Below are 19,528 nucleotides of genomic sequence, written 5' to 3'. Positions count from 1 at the left end.
GCTCGCGTCTGGCTGACGGGTTCCCGGACCCGCATGTCACGACAGATGGCGACTCCACTGGGGATGTCGAGAGTCAAGCCATTAATTAATCATAAGTTATCTTTAGCCTTGAATAATTTGTTGTTTTCCCTAGCATCAATTTTGCATATTTTTGTTTAATGCATTCATTTATTTTGCTATTATTACTTCACTATTTTTAATAATTGCGGGAAATTTAGGATAAGGGGAGCGTGAAATTGTTGGTCCGAGATCAGTATATTCCTTCTCACACACTACACATCTTGCATTCATGCATAAGCCTTCTACCCGGGCTTTGTCCTTAATTAGGAGGGAGTTAAGTAGCTACGCTCTCGTGAGGTGATAACCTCCGCACGGGCTAGTGAAGACTCCCACTCAGATCGAACCTAGTCCGTTTGAAGCCTGTAATGGGTGAGGACCGGGGTGCCTTACTAGTCCGTGTGGACGACAGTGAGGAGCGATTTGGGAACCTTTAGCTCCATTTTCAACCCAAACTCAGCATGTAGAATACCGAGAGTCGCCTTCGCTTAGGTAGAGCTTCACCCGTGAGAATATACCTTTCGACTAGGTACACATGAAGGAATTTTCATAATCCCCTTGTTCTAAATTCTTCTCCGCGAATAATAAAGGTATCAGGTTATTGATTACTTTCATTCATCTTTTGGAATTTTTGTTTATAGTGCTAACTTGAATTTTTTGTCATATGCATATTTGCATCATAATAAGAAAAGTATTTGTCACCTAACAACCATTAACAGAGTAGATCCAGTTGCATACATGGAGTCATCATGACCATCCTCAAGTTACGATGGAATTTATGAAGTGACTCAGCATATGGCGAGTGCCCAACAAAGTGAAGGAGATTGCTTGTCAATGGATCACTTCTCATCACTACCTGATAGGGTCCACCTTGATCTCAAACATAACGACTTCACCGATTTGCTCAACATATAGGAAATATGGTCACATAGCTCGACTCCTCAAGGTCCAGATAGATGAACAGTTGTTGAAGGCCATTGTGCAATTTTGGGATCCGTCGTATAGATGCTTCGTGTTCAATAAGGTGGATATGGTCCCCACAATCGAAGAGTACTCGGCTCTCCTACAAATCGATCTCGATAATCCGGACAAGATATATTGGAGAGGACAAAAGACCGGACACAGTCGAAAGTTAGCCAAGATGATGGGTATTACTTTGGCTGAAGTTGATCATAACCTAAGGAAAAAAGGGGACAATGAATGTATCTCGTGGAGTTTTCTGCGTAGTTATATCATGAAGTATCGGGACACCGAGCAAGGACAGCTTGTGATGGCCTTGGGAATTTATGGGCTAGTGATCTTTCCCAAAGTTTTGGGGCGTATAGAAGTCGGAATTATAGACTTATTCGAGCAAGTCATCAACAAAGCCAATCCTTCGCCCTCTATTCTAGCGGAAACTCTCAAATCACTGAATTACTGTCGAAGAAAAGGTGAGGGACGATTTGTGGGATGTGCACAGCTTCTCTCTATCTGGATAGTGAGCCACTTTGAATGCAAGGTCGATAAGTTCAAAAAGCCATTTCATCCGCAAACTGCCCCTATCAGAGAATTTTGTGAGATTGAATGGCCAGAAAATAGGACTAAGGAACAATGGATCTCTAGACTTTGGGAACTCATGAGTGTGAAAATAACATGGAGAGCCCCGTGGATGCCGCATCACCAGGTCTTGTACAAATGCGGAAATGAACCTTGGGTACCATTAATGGGGCCATGGGGAGCCATCAGTTACGCCCCAATTATGGTGAGAAGACAATTTGGGTCAGAGCAGTTTGTGCCGATGACACACCGACTTAATACTTTGGAGTTTACCTTTGGAGAACCGGGTTTTTTGAAAAAGATTGAGGAGATTGCGCAAGCCTGGAAGAAAACTAGCCGAGTTGATCAAGGGAGGTACACCGATGAAGTGACTACCGGATATCAGATATGGCATGACCAACGAGTTAAGGATGTGGTATATCCGAAAGAAGATGCACTACGTGGCCCAGTTGATCTAGAACCACGAGACGCTTTGCTCGAAAGTGAGTTGGCTCGAAAGAAGTCCGAAGCTGAAAATGCCAGTTGGAAGCAACGGTATGAAGACCTCCAAAAAGAGTGAGAAAATGAAAAGAGAAGTAAGTCAGCAAAAAAAGAAAGTCCGAAAAATGGAAGGGAAGTATGAGAGCCTGAATGATAAGTTTTCGGCCACAACCAGTGAACTTCAAAGGGAAATACAGGTGAAAGAAAATCGAGGCAATGAACTTCAAACGCACAATGATGGGCTAAGAAGACAAGTACGATTCCAACAAGAGTCCATCCAATTACTGAGACAAGAGTATGAAGAGGTCGAAGGGGTCATGACGACTTATCAACAGGAATATGAACGCCTCAAGCAACAGAGCACCAGAATTCAAGAATGGGGTGAATCTTATAGACAAGCTTATACAGAGAAATACGACCATATGGATTACTTGGTTTGGCAAATGAGGGAGGTGGCTTACAAGGCGAGAAGCATGGCTTGGAAGACGGACATATTAAGAATCCAGATCTTTCCAGTTGGAAAACAAGAGCAACAGTTGATCAAGCATTTAGATGAGGTGTATAGCCATTATAATAAGATTGGCGAATATTTCTAGATGGCTTCTGAGTTGTAATCAAAGACAAATATCTTATGCAATGGATGACTTTGTTGTTGGGTGTCATGTGACGAATACTTTTAGTACATAATCATTCATACATGCATAAATCATCATTTCATGACAATGAGTATTTGCATATAAAAAATAAAGATAATGGGTTCATTCATGCATCAAATACGCATCTAATTCATGTTTATGATCAATAATAAGGTTCCAAAATAGCTCGACCACCTAAGCCAAGTGACTAACTTGTTCATAATACGCGTCAGCGACCAAGGATCATGGAAGAAGAACAAAGAGAGCGAATGGACAGAATGGAAAGAGCTCAGGAAGAAATGAGAGAACAGTTAGCAAAGATGATGGAATTGATGATGAGTCTCAGTAAAGGAAAAAGAGCGATCGAAGAGCCAGCTCTGTCAAAAAACCCACCAGCACAAGACAGTGGAAACCAAATGGATGATCCATCCTATCCCCCAGGGTTCACTCCACCACATGCCCAAACCTCTCAAAGGGTCCACCCTCAAGTGATGCCACCCGTCTATTACAATGCACCACCCCCACTAGGCCATCAACCGACTCACGGGCAATTTGGGCCATATCCTGGGATAAATCCTGCTGAGCCAATACACGTCCCAGATTTAGACGACCCAAAAGAACAAGAGAAACTGAGAAAAGACTCGTCGCAAACAGGAGAAAATGAAAAAGACCAGAAGAAGTACGACTTATTGGAAGAGCGTCTTCGTGCTATCGAAGGAGTTGATAGGTTTGGTACCATGGACGCAACTGAGCTATGCTTAGTGCCGGATGTATTGATCCCTGCCAAGTTCAAGGTTTCGAAATTTGAAAAATATGACGGAACAAAATGTCCCATGGCACATATTACCATGTATTGTCGGAAGATGGCTGCACAGTCTCACGATGATAAGTTACTGATCCATTTTTTCCAAGACAACTTGACTGGGTCAGCTGCTCAGTGGTACGTACAACTAGATCGAAACAGTATTAAGACTTGGAAAGACTTAGCAAGAGCCTTCATAGCTCAATACAAGCATGTGGCTGAATTAGCCCCTGATCGGTTGTCATTGCAGACTATGGAAAAGAAGCAAAGTGAGAACTTCAAGGAATATGCCCAAAGGTGGAGAGATACAGCAACGCAAGTTCAGCCACCTCTCACTGATAAGGAGATGACTGTTTTGTTCATAAATACCCTCCGAGCTCCATTCTATGAGCGCTTGATTGGCAATGCCACGAAAAACTTTGCAGATTTGGTCTTATCGGGAGAAATAACAGAAAGAGCTATCAAAAGTGGAAAAATTGAAGGGCATGAAGTTGCCAGCTCAAAGAAAGGGAGTACGCCCAAGAAGAAAGAAGGGGATGTGCAAGCAGTCGCTCACAATAGCCAACAAGCCCACAACTTTAACCCATATTACCCGTACCCCCCATACCAACCCTTCTATCCAAACATAGGCAACATCACACAAAACCCATATGTGTACCAACCTGTCCCGCAACCAACATTTCAAACCAATGTTCTTCCACAAACTCCACCACCAAGACCGGTAGCTTCAACCAATAATCCTGGCCATGGTCAAAGAGGACCTAAAACTACCCTAGAAAGACCAAAGTTTGATCCTATTCCAGTCCCTTACACTACATTGCTGCCACAACTCATAGAAAATCGACTCCTTGCTCGAACCCCTTTAGAACCACTCCGACCACCTTTCCCGAAATGGTATGATCCGAATGCGCATTGTGATTACCATTTTGGAATTCAAGGGCACTCCACCGAGAATTGCACTGCTTTAAAACATAAAGTTCAAGCGCTCATTAAGGCTAAGCTTTTAAATTTTACCAAAAAAGACAGTTCGAGTGTTGATGGGAACCCGTTACCTAATCATGGAAGACCGACTGTGAATGCCATACATGAAGGGATGATTCGAAGGGTGAAAAAGGGTATTGATGAGATTCAAACGCCAATGAATAAAGTGTTTGAGGCGTTGTCCAAGATAAATGCCATCACTCCAGAACCCATTGACACAAAGGAATTGGGGCATGATCTCGCTTATTCTTACAAATTTCATATGGGGGCAATTGGGCATTCCATTCAAAATTGTGATAGCTTTCGTCGTAAGTTGCAAGAATTGATGGATTCATCGGTAATTGAGTTTTATGAAGAAGCTGAAAAGAATTTGGTCGGAACCATAAATGGAGAAACCCCAGCTGAAGTGGCATCAAGTTCATTCAGGGGGAACAAACCTAAACCTCTCACTATCTTCTACGAAGAAAACAGAAGCCCGATGAATGATACATCCCCAACTATGATCAGAAGTGGTATTACCATCGAAGTCCCCAGCCCATTCCCTTACAAGAGCGATAAGGCTGTCCCATGGAATTATGAGTGTAATATTTTGGGCACAGCTTCATCCGCCCCCCAAGCATCTCCTGAAGATCTAACTAGTGTGGGGGGTATAACGTGAAGTGGGCGATGTTATTCCCCTAAGATAGCGGAAAGAGTTGGAAAAGGGAAACCAGCACAGGGAGAGGGAGGCCTAAAGAAAGTAGATACCTTTTTCAAGGACCAAGTTGACGAATCTGTAGTGGCTCCAAACAATGAGGTCAAAAATCCTGTTACCGATAAAGAAGCGGGTGAATTTCTCAAGTTTATCAAACACAGTGAATACAGCGTGGTAGAACAATTAACCAAGATGTCCGCTCGCATCTCGTTGTTGTCCTTACTGTTGAATTCGGAAGCACACAGGAACGCACTGCTCAAAGTCTTGAACCAAGCTTATGTGGCACAAGATATATCAGTGGAAAAGTTAGACCACATCGTGGGGAACATTACAGTGGGGAACTTCATTGCCTTTAATGATGAAAAAATACCATCGGGTGGTCGAGGAAGTAACAAAGCGCTGCACATTACCATCAAATGCAAGGACCATGCCGTACCTAAGGTCTTGGTCGATAATGGTTCAGCTTTAAATGTCGTGCCTCGCTCTACTTTAACCAAGTTGCCAGTAGATGTGTCGTATATGAGAACCAACCGCATGGTTGTAAGGGCTTTCGACGAGACCACAAGGGAGGTGGTAGGGGACATTGAACTACCGATAAAAATTGGCCCTTGCATTTTTTAGGTCCAATTTCAAGTCATGGACATTGCCCCGTCATACAATTGCTTGTTAGGGCGTCCATGGATTCATATGGCTGGAGCCATACCATCTTCCCTTCATCAAAAAGTTAAATTCATAGCTGAAGGCCAACTGATAAGTGTATGTGCGGAGGAAGACATATTGGCTATTCAACCATCATCTGCTCCCTATGTAGAAGCAACAGAAGAAGTCCCAGAGTGCTCTTTCAGATCTTTTGAATTTGTTAATGCTACTTATGTGGGAGAAAGAAAAGTGATACCGACCCCTCGTTTGTCAGTAGCCACTAAAATGGGGGTTAAGCAAACTGTGGGTAAAGGATGCCGTGCCGGTTTGGGGTTAGGAAAGAATTTACAAGGAATTAACCGTCCCCTGACTCCAATGAAGAATGAAGAAAGGTTTGGCTTGGGGTACAAGCCTACCAAAGAAGAGAGAAGGAAACTGACAGCTCAAAAGAAGATTAAAAGGATGGCTCAACTTGAGGGAAACGAAGAAGAATTCGGGGAACAGACAATCCCACACCTATATGAGATTTTTCACTCTGCAGGTTTCATTCATCCGGAAGCACCATCAAAGGTCAATCAGGTTTTACGGATATTTGATGAGCTATCAATCCATATGATTGGAGATGAAGAACCTCACGAGAAGATCCCTATGGTGTATCTAGTACGACCAGGAGAGGAGATAAGCAATTGGACAGCCACGAAATTGCCCATCATCTTTAAGTCTTTCGAAATGTAATGAACAATTTTATCTAAATGCCTATGCCCAAGGGTGTTAAGAGTAATTTCCTGTTTAAGTAGGGCTTTCTGTTACCTTCATCATTTGAATAAATGACAATGCATAATGTGTTTCATAATTCATTAATCTTTTTGCATATTTCCTTTCATCTATTCTTTTAGCCAATAAATACTTGCCCATACACCCGTCCAACTTTACCCGTTTGCAGGTCTTTAAATAATGAATACGATTTGGATATCGATTTTGAGATGATTCCGAACATTGATGAATTGAAAAATGAAGAGGAGGTGGATGACTATAGCTTACCCCCTGATTTGTCGAGAATGTTGGAACAGGAAGAAAATGAGATTTTACCTCATCAAGAACTCACAGAAATGATTAACCTCGAAAATGGGGAAGAGAAGAAAGAGGTTAAGATTGGCACCTCGCTGTCATCCGATGAACGACAGAAGCTAAAAGAATTGCTCCGTGAATATGTGGATGTGTTTGCTTGGTCATATCAGGACATGCCAGGTCTTAACACTGATATGGTTGTTCACAAGTTACCTTTGGAACCAGATTGCAAGCCTATTAAACAGAAGTTGAGAAGGATGAAGCCAGAAATGTTGCTGAAGATTAAAGAGGAAGTAAAAAAGCAATTCGACTGGATTTTTAGAGGTGGCTAAGTACCCTGAATGGGTGGCTAATATAGTTCCAGTTCCTAAGAAGGATGGAAAAGTTCGAATGTGCGTCGATTATAGGGATTTGAACAGAGCGAGTCCGAAGGATAGCTTCCCTTTGCCACATATTGATACTCTTGTGGACAACACAGCAAAACATGCTTTGTTCTCATTCATGGATGGCTTTTCTGGTTACAATCAGATTAAGATGGCACCCGAAGATATGGAAAAAACAACGTTCGTGACCATGTGGGGAACGTTTTGTTACAAAGTAATACCATTTGGATTGAAGAATGCATGCGCCACCTACCAAAGGGCAATGGTAGCTTTGTTCCACGATATGATGCATAAAGAGATAGAGGTATATGTGGATGACATGATTGCAAAATCTCATACAGAAAGGGATCATACTGTCGATCTCAAGAAACTGTTCGAGAGATTGTGAAAGTTCCAGCTCAAGTTGAATCCTGCAAAATGCACTTTCGATGTAACTTCTGGGAAATTGTTGGGGTTTATAGTAAGTGAAAAAGGAATTGAAGTGGACCCGGATAAAATATGAGCTATTCAAGAGCTACCATCTCCCAAAACGCAAAAAGAAGTGAGAGGATTTTTAGGGAGGTTGAATTACATTGCTCGATTCATATCCCAACTCACCTGCAAATGTGATCCAATCTTCAAGTTGCTTCGGAAACGAGACCCAGGAGAGTGGAATGAAGAATGTCAAATAGCCTTTGATAAAATCAAAGAATATCTCACAAATCCACCGGTGTTGGTGCCACCGACTGTCAAAAAACTTCTTATTTTGTATTTGACTGTGAACAAGAATTCTATGGGATGTGTATTGGGACAACATGATGAAACTGGGAAGAAAGAACGAGCCGTATATTACTTGAGCAAGAAATTCATGGAGTATGAGTCCAAATATTCTGCGCTCAAGAAGATGTGTTTTGCGCTAGCATGGACCGCCCAGAGGCTCCGACAGTATATGTTGTATCACACAACATGGTTGGTCGCGAAATTAGATCCCATCAAGTATATTTTTGAAAAACCCTGCATGTCCGGAAGAATAGCTCGATGGCAAGTGCTATTGTCTAAGTATGACATTGTGTATGTGTCCCAAAAATCAATCAAAGGAAGCGTCATTGCCGATTTCCTTGTAGATGAGCTAATGAGGATTATGAATCTGTAAGTTTCGATTTTTCAGATGAAGATTTGATGGTCGTTTTGCATATAGAAGAGGGTGGTCCCAATGAACTTAACCCATGGAAGGTGTATTTTGATGGAGCATCCAATGCTTTGGGGCAAGGAATTGGGGCAGTATTGATTTCTCCGAATGGAAAGTACTATCCAGCCACGGCGAGATTGAATTTCAATTGTACTAACAATATGGCGGAGTATGAGGCGTTGGTAATGGGATTACAAGCAGCAATTGAGATGAAGGCTAACGCGATAGATGTTTACGGAGATTCGGCTTTAGTGATATGTCAAATGAAAGGTGAATGGGAAACTAGAGATCCTAAACTAGTTCCATATAAAAAGCTGGTTACAGAATTAAGCAAACAGTTCAAAGAAATCAGCTTCAACCATTTACCTCGAGAAGAAAATCAGATTGCTGATGCTTTGGCCACCCTCGCAGCATTGTTCAAAATAAAAGAAGCGACTGATGTACGCCCTTTTGATTTAGAAGTCTGTGAAGTCTCCGCACACTGCTTGAATGTTGAAGAAGAGGTTGATGGTAAGCCGTGGTATCATGATATCATGCAATACATCAAGCACCAGGCATATCTTGAGAATGTCACGGATAATGACAAGCGAACTCTTAGAAGATTAGCAATGAGTTTCTTCCTTAGCGGAGAAGTGCTCTACAAAAGGAGTCGAGATCAAGTACTCTTGAGATGTGTGGATGTTGCGAAAGCCAACAAAATAATGAAAGAAGTCCACGAAGGAACTTGTGGAGCTCATGCTAATGGACATATGTTGGCTAGACAAATTATGAGAGCTGGTTATTATTGGTTGACATTGGAATCAGATTGCATAAACTTTGCTCGAAAATGCCACAAGTGTCAAGTATATGTTGATAGGATCCATGCTCCACCAGCCCCATTACATGTTTTCACAGCACCTTGGCCATTTTCAATGTGGGGAATGGATGTGATTAGACTTATTACGCCAAAAGCCTCTAATGGACATCGATTCATATTGGTGGCCATTGATTATTTCACGAAATGGGTAGAAGCAGCTTCCTATGCTAATGTGACACAAAAGGTGGTGTGCAAGTTTATCCAAAAGGAGATCATATGTCGGTATGGGCTTCCAGAAAGGATCATTACGGATAACGTAAGCAATTTGAATGGTGCGATGGTGAAGGATGTTTGCGCTAAATTCAAAATCAAGCATCATAACTCGACAACTTACCGTCCGAAGATGAACGGAGCGGTAGAGGCAGCCAACAAAAACATCAAAAAGATTGTCGAAAAGATGACTGAAGTTTATAAAGACTGGCATGAGAAACTTCCTTTTGCCTTACATGCGTATCAAACTTCTGTGCGTACCTCCACCGGGGTAACTCCGTACTCATTAGTATACGGTGCAGAAGTAGTTCTACCTGTTGAAGTAGAAATCCCATCATTAAGGGTGTTGATGGAAATAGAATTGGAAGATGCTGAGTGGGTCCGCTCCCGTTACGAACAGTTGAATCTGATTGAGGAGAAAAGGCTTACGGCTCTTTGTCATGGTCAGATGTACCAACGAAGGATGATGCGAGTGTACGAGAAAAAAGTTCATCCCAGACAGTTCCGAGAAGGAGAGTTGGTTCTCAAGAGAATACTCCCTAATTAAACTGATTTTCGGGGAAAGTGGATGCCGAATTGGGAAGGGCCATACGTGGTAAAGAAGGCTTTTTCAGGAGGAGCTTTGATCTTGGCTGACATGGATGGGGGAGATTTGCCTAATCTGATAAATGCGGATGCGGTGAAGAAATACTATGCTTAAAAAAAAAAAAACGGAAGGGGTTCGTGCTGAAAACCCGAAAAGGGCAGCTCGTACCTAAAAAAGGAGGCTCATGCTGAAAACCCAAAAAGAGCGGCTTGAGGTTGAAAAGCAGGAAGTTAGAATGGAATTTGAGGATGTCAGCCTAAAGGGAACACAAGATGGAGGTAGAAATACACAATGAATGGAGCTCCACAATTTCACGAAATAGGGGAAGCTAGGGAATCTGCAACCTACCGATTTGCTCAAAGCATCAATCGAGGACAATTCTTGAAGTCGAATATCAGATTGTTTTCTCTTAGTGGTCTGAGTGTTCATTATTTAAAGATCTAATGTTTGCCCTGTAAATTCTTTTTGCCTTGGATTATTTGATTTCTTATATATGAAATTCTCCTTCGCCTATTTGTTTTAGCCCTTTTGTTATTTACCATCCCATGATTCACATAGTGATTGTCATAGAAATGAATGATAATTGGTAAAAGGAATAAACTAATTAAGCAAGAAGTTACACTCAGTGTTCAGCAAAAGACTTAAGGATGAAAAAAGGAATAGCAGAGCCCTGAACCAAAGGCAAAGTCAGATGTCAAAAGAGAGGGTACTTAAGGGAAAATTTGGAGTTACCTGAATTCTACAGGAGGAAAGAAAACAGGCAAAGAAGATCGAAAGTTGCAGTGAAAAATTGGATGAAGCAAGAGGAAGGTTTTGGAACCTTAATGAATCGTAAACATGAAAAGCATTCAATCATGTCAATCATGCATACATGCCTAGCCACGCACTCGACAAGAATCAAAATTAATTCATGTCCCAAGCGTCGAAGGTAGAAAGTCACTCGACCTAAAGGGTTGAGATTGTAAAACTTCAATGGAAGGATTTGAGTCTTTTCATTTCATGTTATTCCAATTAAGTTGGCATTAAAGAATTAAATCGAACCTGTTGTGAGATAGGTCGAGCCTAGATTAAGTCTAGGAATTTCAAATCGAACCTGTTGTAAGATAGGTCGAGCCTAGATTGAGTCTAGGAATTTCAATTTTGTTTAAATCGAACCTGTTGTAAGATAGGTCGAACCTAGATTAAGTCTAGGAATTTCAATTTTTAAATCGAACCTGTTGTAAGATAGGTCGAGCCTAGATTAAGTCTAGGAATTTCAATTTTGTGTAAATCGAACCTGTTGTAAGATAGGTCGAGCCTAGTTTAAGTCTAGGAATTTCAATTTTGTTTAAATCGAACCTGTTGTAAGATAGGTCGAGTCTAGATTAAGTCTAGAAATTTTAATTTTGTTCAAATCGAACCTGTTGTGAGATAGGTCGAGCCTAGATTAAGTCTAGAAATTTTAATTGAATTTGTTCTAATATGAGTCAAGCCCAGATCAAGTCCAGAAATTTCGTTTTTGTTTAAATCAAACTTATTTTGAGATAAGTCGAGTCTAGATCGATTTGATTAAACCAACTGGCTTCGAGATAAGCCAAATGTGGTGTCTACGTCTTTGCACTATCCTTGATTCTCAAGAATGTACAAAGAGGGGCAACTGTAGACACTTAAATATATATATATATATAATAATTAATAAATAAATAATTTTAAATTATAATAAAATAAACTAAAAAAAATCAAAAAATAAAAAAAAAGGGATGGCTGGGCGTACGCCCACCCACTACGCGTGATGGGGGTTCTGGCCACCAACTCTAGGGGGTGCCAGAACCCCATCACCGGGTTGTCCAAATTTTTCGACAACCCGGCTCCTTAAAACCACCTGCAACCTGCAAAAAAGGAGAAAAAACAAGAACACAAAAAAAAAGAAGCAAAAATCCTAGATCTACTAGCATCTACCTAACCACACAAAACAAAAATAAAAAAAAAAATCAAAAGGGGGAGCCAAAAATCGAATCGGGGTTTCAACGGGGGATTTGGGTTCGGCTTGAGGGAGAGAGATCGGTGAGCGGTGAAGGGAGGGACAGATCTGTGGAGTGCCGGTCACCGGCGTGAGCAAACCTAAACCCTTTTGGGTCACCGCCGATCGGAAGGAAAAGGGGTGCCCGATCCGTCGATCGGAAGGGAAGAGTGCTTCAAGAGAAAGAGTGAGGAAGCCAGCGCGAGACTCGGGGAAAGAGAGGACGCGACGCCGGCGTCGGCAAGGGAGGCTTTTTCTAGAGAGAAGGGAGAGGGTGCGGTTAGAGAGAGAAAAAGAAATTGGAAAATGGATAAAAAAGGCTAAAAAGGGTTTTTATACCCAGAGGAAGTATGTCTAAACGGCGTCGTTTCAAGAGGGTGAAGAATTCAAAGGGTCGACGCCTAAACGACGTCGTTTGAGGGAGACCCCGGAGCCCAAAACGGTGCGTTTAGGAGAGGGCTAGACGGACCAAGGAAACGAGCTTGGCAGACCTCCGTGTAGCCCAGACAACTTGGGCCATCTTTCTGGCCCAAGCAAGGTGAGGCCTTATCCGTTTCTTGTGGATTTGGGCTTATTGTTTTGGGTTTATCTAGTTTATTTTAATTGTTTGCTTAACTTTAATAAAATATAAAAATAATAACAAAAAAATTAATATTATAAATATATTTGAAGGCTTGCAAAAAAATAAAATAATAATAATAATAATAATTCATGATGCAAATGTATATATATACATATTATATTATATTTATATATATTTTAAAAATAAATAAATAAATAAATAAATGAAATAAAAAAATAATAAATAATAATAATAATAATAAGTGAAAAATAAATAAATAATAATAAATAATAAATAATATAATTGGAACAAATATTTGAGTATTACCACCAAAAAGGGGCGAAGAGTTGCCTCTTTCGGGTGGATGTCTTTCGGGTGCGAAGTTCGAGACAGATTTTCACCGAAGCGTCGGGATAAATCTGAACTCTAGATTTCAAAACCCATTAAGTCAAATAGTCATTGTTAGAAAACAATATATGTAGGAAAATTTTGTTACATTCGAATTAATATTACTAAATAAAGTTAATCCAATCGTTTAAAAATTAATCAATTATTTATTAGACAAGCTTTATAATCAGGTAAGAAAAAATTGACCAACAACAAATATGGATTTAAATAGAAAACAAAAAATAAAGTATATATATAAACAAAAAATAAATAATAAATAACCAATTTTTTTAAACAATCAATAAACGCGTGCATATAGATATCATCATTGTATACTGTCATTGCATGCCACTCTTATTTTGCAAATGGCGCGGGAATCCCGATGATGGGATTTCCCCGAGGAGCTTGTAGAGACGAGTTCTTCCGGAGATATCTCTAGGTGAGGAGGATTTCGAGACTTCACCAAAGCGTTGGGATGGTCTTCGAATAATTTTCCAATAAAAGATTACTGACTCCATCATTTAAAATAAACAAGTCACGACATCATTCTACGCTTGCATCATATGCATACGTAAAACCGAGTGGAAAACTCAGTTTGGCAATTCAATAAAAATTTAATTAATAAAATAGGGATTAAACTAAGAAAAGGCTATATTAAGATAACTTAAGATTAAATGGTACTGTTCATAGAACGGGCGTAACGGAGGTGCTAACCCTTCTCCGTGCGTAACCGCACTCCCGAACCCATCTCTAAAAAAACGTGGACCAGTTCTCGTTCTTTCGACGGACCTAAAATTAATTTAGGACTTCATTCTTGGTGGCGACTCCTAACCAGATTTTAATTTTCGCCCGCGTCTGGCGGACGGGTTCCCGGACCCGCACGTCATGACAGTGTCCGCAACAAACCCAATACAAAATCCATAGTCACGTGTTCTCATTTCCATTCAAGAATCGATAAAGGCTAAAGAGTACCTGATGGTTTCTAATGTTCTGCTTTAATCTATTGGCATGTGAAACATTTCGCTACAAACTCTGGTACGTCTCGTTTCATACCTCGCCACTAATAACTTTCCTTAATAGTCCGATACATCTTGGTGCTTCTGGGATGTAAAGCGTAGGCAGAAGAATGAGCTTCTTCTAAAATAGCTCGTCTCAACTAATTATCCTTAGGGATACAAACTCGGTCTCTAAACATCAAAGTACCATCATCACTGAGTCTAAACTCACTAGTTTCTCCATCTTGCAGCTTTTGAACTTCTTGCTTCAACTCATCATCGAATTTTTGTAATTCTCTAATTTGATCCAACAATGAAGGTCTCACAATGAAACTAGCAAGTAGGGTTCCATCTTCACCATTATTCAACTGAATCCATAGAGACTTCATATCAAGTAACATCGAAAAATAAGAACTCCGAAGCATTGCTAATGAAGATGAGGATTTACAACTTAAAGCATCTGTTACAACATTTGCCTTCCCCGGATGAGAATCAATCACCAAGTCGTAATCCTTAATCAACTCCAACCATCGTCTCTGTCTCAAGTTAAGCTCTTTCTAGGTGAGCAAGTATTTCAAACTCTTATGGTCGGTAAAAATCTGACAACGCTCACCATATAAATAATGCCTCTAAATCTTCAATACAAAGACTACTGCTACTAACTCCAAATCATGGGTAAGGTAATTCGTCTCATGCTTCTTCAACTGCCGGGAAGCATAAGCTATCACTTTCTCATCTTGCATCAATACGCACCCTAATCCCAACTTAGAGGCATCACTGTATACCACAAATTCTTTTCCATTAACAAGAAGTGTTAAAACTGGAGCGGAGGTCCATCGGTTCTTTAGCTCCTGAAATCGACTCTCACAAACATCATCCCACTCAAACTTAACTCCTTTATGAGTCAAACGAGTCAGAAGAGCTGCTATCAATGAAAATACCTAAATAAATCTCCGATAATAACCGACTAAGCTAAGGAAACTACGAATCTCAGTTACCGTTCTCGGTTGCTCCCATTGTAAGATCGCCTCAATCTTTTTGGGATCGACATAAATTCCAGCTTCAGACACCACATGTCCCAAGAAAATCACTTCCTTTAACTAGAACTCACATTTAGAGAACTTGGCATAGAGTTGTCTCTCGCGCAAAGTTTGCAACACAATACGCAAATGGGCAGCATGTTTATCATCATTCTTTGAATAAACCAGGATGTCATCTATGAATACTATCATAAACTTATCCAAGTATGGATGGAACACCTTGTTCATAACATCCATAAAAGCTATCGGGGCATTAGTCAGACCAAACGGCATCACCAGAAACTCATAATGCCCATAATGCGTCTTAAAAGTAGTCTTGGGTACATCCTGCTCCTTAATCTTCAACTAATAGTACCCAGATCTCAAATCAATCTTAGAGAACACCATAGCACCTCATAACTGATCAAAAAGATCATCAATCCGGGGTAGAGGGTATTTATTCTTGATGGTCACTCGGTTCAGTTGACGGTAATCAATACACAATCGAATAGTGCCATCCTTTTTCTTTACAAATAGGACGGTGCTCCCCAAGGAGAAGTGCTAGGGTGAATAAAACCTTTATCCACCAAATCTTGCAATTAGACTTTTAGTTCTTTCAACTATGCCAGAGCCATTCGATATTGAGGGACAAAAATGAGTGCGGTACCCGAAAGTAGATCAATGGGGAACTCAAGCTCTCGATCAGGAGGTAGTCTCGGTAACTCATCAGAAAATACATCAGGAAACTCACTTACTATTGGGACATCCTCTAACTTAGGTTCCCCCTTTGAAGTATCGATCACATGTGTTAAATATGCTGGATACCCTTTCTGCACCAATTTCAAAGCTTTGATGGTCGAGATTACACAGGATGGTAATACTCGACGTTCCCCTACAAATACAATCTCTGCTCCCTCTGAATTTTGAAGAATAACTTCTTTTCTAAAACAATCCACATTCGCCTGATGTGCAGTTAACTAGTCCATACCCAATATCAAATCGAAATCTTGGATCTCTAGAGGAATCAAGTCACCCCTAAATTCTTCCTCACCAACCATTACTCCACAATCTCTATAACAACTATTTCTAACTACTAAAGGGGTGTGAACTACAATTTCTTCCTCTAATGGTGACAGGTTTCTATCAGCAATTGATGCAAATGCCATACTCACATAAGACCTATCTGAGCCAGAATCTATCAAAACATAAGCATCTTTATCAAATAAAGATATAGTACCTGTCACTGCTCCAAGTGAAACCCGTGCCTCATCTTCTGTCACGGTGAAAATCCTTGTTGAATAACGAGTCTGTGGTCTAGAGGGTGGTTGTATCGGGGTATTACTCTCCACACCGGACCATATGGCTACTCCTTGTCTCGGTGGTAACCTAGAAGAATCTCTCATCTGCATATAAGTGCGAGCTAGTGGAGATGGAGCAGTTGCAGTAGCTTGTCCTAGCTGTGGGCAATTACTCTTGAAGTGACCTATCTGTCCACATTGAAAACATCTTGCTGGCCCTCTACAAAGCCCAACATTATAATTCTCACAATTTTTGCATATGTCAGAACCTCCGGAACTCTTTCGAGAAGTAGTCATCGTAAACCTACTAGATCTCAAAGGCCTCTGTTGTTGCTGTGGAAATGGGGGTCGAGAAAATGCTACGGAAGCAGAAGTAGTACTCCTTGAAGCAGATGAGTCTTTGCCCCTTTTTACTGACTGACTAGAAGATACACTCGAATTTCTCCTTTTTGTAAACTCGATCCAAATCCTTATATTCTCAATCACTAGTTTCTCAGCCCGTAAAGCCATCTATACCACCTCCTTATGTGGCTCCCTACAAATAACCGTCATTCGCTCTCTAATCTCATTACAGAGCCCTTCATCGAAGTAATTGGCATGATCTTGCTCAGATTTCACCAGATCCGACACATATAACATCAACTCGTTAAAACGAGCTTCGTACTCCTCTACAGTTAAATTTTCTTGTTTCAAACTCAAAAATTCTCTCTTTTTTTCTTTCTGATGAAAATAAGTGAAATACTGACCATCGAATTCTCTTAGAAAGTCTGACCAGGTCGGAGGAGTAATGGAACGGGATTTTACTGAATTCCACCATGTACGGGCTCTCTTCTCTAGTAATCTCATGACCACCATCAACTTCAGGTCATCATCCAACCTCATATCAAAGAATGTCTTCGAAACTTGATTAATCCAATCCTTGGCTATGGTTGGGTCTAACTCACCCGTAAAAGAAACACAACCAAGTTGCCTAGCTTCCTTCCACTTTTTTGCAATAGAGACATCTGACACTGGTGGTGGAACATGAGGTGGGGGTAGTGGTACTGAAGGAGCAACTGGTGGTACTATAGGAGGAACCTGACCAGCCTGAGCCTGGCCAGCAATAGCGGTAAAGAAGGCTGTCAATGCCTGGACTACCTCAGGAGACATGGCAGGAATATCAGTCGGTGGCGAAAGATGTGGGGAATGTGGAGGATGTGGAGGAGTCTCAGCCTGCTCAACAGCAGGTGCTGCCCAAAGGGTGGATGCAGCCGATTCTTCTTCTACTGCATCTAGCTGATGACATCGGGAATGACCTCTTCCCCTCCCAACCGATCTAGTGAGAGGTGGGCGTCCGCGTCGAGGAGGTATGATAATCTATAAGAGGAAACAAGCAAGTGTAGGAAACCTCAAGCTCTATATGCAGATGCATGCATTCTATCTAACTTAACCTAACTTAACCCGGGGCCACACTGACACAGTAAATTTTTAAAATAATATTAAAACTAAAAACTCTGATCTTTAAAACTAAAAGCTCTGATACCAAAAGAATTGTCACGACCCGGTACTCCCTTCGAGCCCGAGACAACCGTTGCGGTGTTCTGGTAAACACTCATTACCTGAAATGTCAACCCGAAACCCCACAAGGCTTAATATCAGTTTCTCATTTCCAACTGAAGATAATATTTTTAGAAAACTGCGTAAATAATTTTTTTATAGAGTAAAAGCAAAATAAATTCTTACATACAGTAGTACAGATAACTAGAGTATGAAATTTAATTTATAATGACACGTGGACCCCCAAATGACAAAAGTGAAAGAAGGCTATGAACCTACTATTTTTAAAGAAGTCGAGTCAACTGTAGCCTTCGACGCTATCAGCTATCTACAGCTTATACTGAGCTTGAAATGGATGAAAATGAGGGTGGTGAGATTATAAAATCCTAGTGAGTAAACGGACATTATCATAAACATCTAGAGTTGAGTACATGGAGATGATAAAATAAATCATCGTAAACTGGGTCACAGCATTAGTACACATTTCATTCAAAATACATAACAAGGCTTATGAATCTCATAAAAACTAGGCTTGTGCTATAAATCCATCTTCGGAGACATCTTGGCCGAGGCATCCTACCGAGACCGCCAAGGCTGTTAAAAATTCACATTTCTCATAAAACATATTTTTTTCATTTAAAAGCACAGCCGTTCCTTGGCGTTGGCTGAGTTCTCCCTCACGTGGTGGTTTAGCGTGAAATGAACCCTAAACTTTACCTTAGGAGATACCATACGCGCCTTTCCGATCGAGGTAAGAAATAATGGGGTTTACCGTACCCCTCTAAAAGGCTGGTCCATAGAAACCCCCTACTGTAGTGATTAATTAATATATAATCCACCAATTCAATAAAATTTTGACAGCATGACATGACTAATATAATACTACCCAGCCTACAAGTGTAAAATACAACAATTCATACAGTTCACAAAATCACAACCCAGCCAGTCATACCAACACATTAACATAAGCCATCACTTTAAACAATGAAATTGTAACAAATAGCAGTCTCCGTGTACTCTATTTTTTAACATCATTATTAATTTCAAAACAATTTATAAATTGATTTCATTGAAACATATTTATTCATAAAACATGAAAATTTACCTTTTTAAATTCCTTTTTTCATAGAATTCATGAAATCATCTAAAAGCCACCCTAGATAATTAAAATGATAGTAAGTTTACTCACAATATCTATAGTGCAGATTTTCGAAGTACTCAGACTACTGGTCCTCGGGTGCAATTCCCTTGCCTTTATCGGAGGACTCACCACCTTGACACAGTACAAAATCAAGAAATTTACTTCATTGGTACTAAATTGAATTTAAACTAATTTAGACAACTAATGCATGATATGGAATGCAAAATGTCTGATTAATCGCTTAAATGTAATATTCGACCTAAGTCACACTATATTTGGTCTAATCGATTAAAATCTCCAATTTAACTCCAAATCAATTCTTCTCACTTTCTACACTCCAATTATACCTAAATTACCTCAGTGACTGTGAATGAGATTCAATTTATCAGTCCGAACCATAAATCGCACATGTCTATACATTAGGTAAAAATTTAGATTTTCATGCCAAAATTTCCCATTTAATTTCTAGCCTCACCAAACATTAAATATCACCAAA

This window comes from Theobroma cacao, chromosome 3, assembly GCF_053813885.1.
Source record: "Theobroma cacao isolate CCN51 chromosome 3, ASM5381388v1, whole genome shotgun sequence".
NCBI classification, from domain to species: Eukaryota; Viridiplantae; Streptophyta; class Magnoliopsida; order Malvales; family Malvaceae; genus Theobroma; species Theobroma cacao.
Note: the sequence above shows the minus strand (reverse complement) of the source record.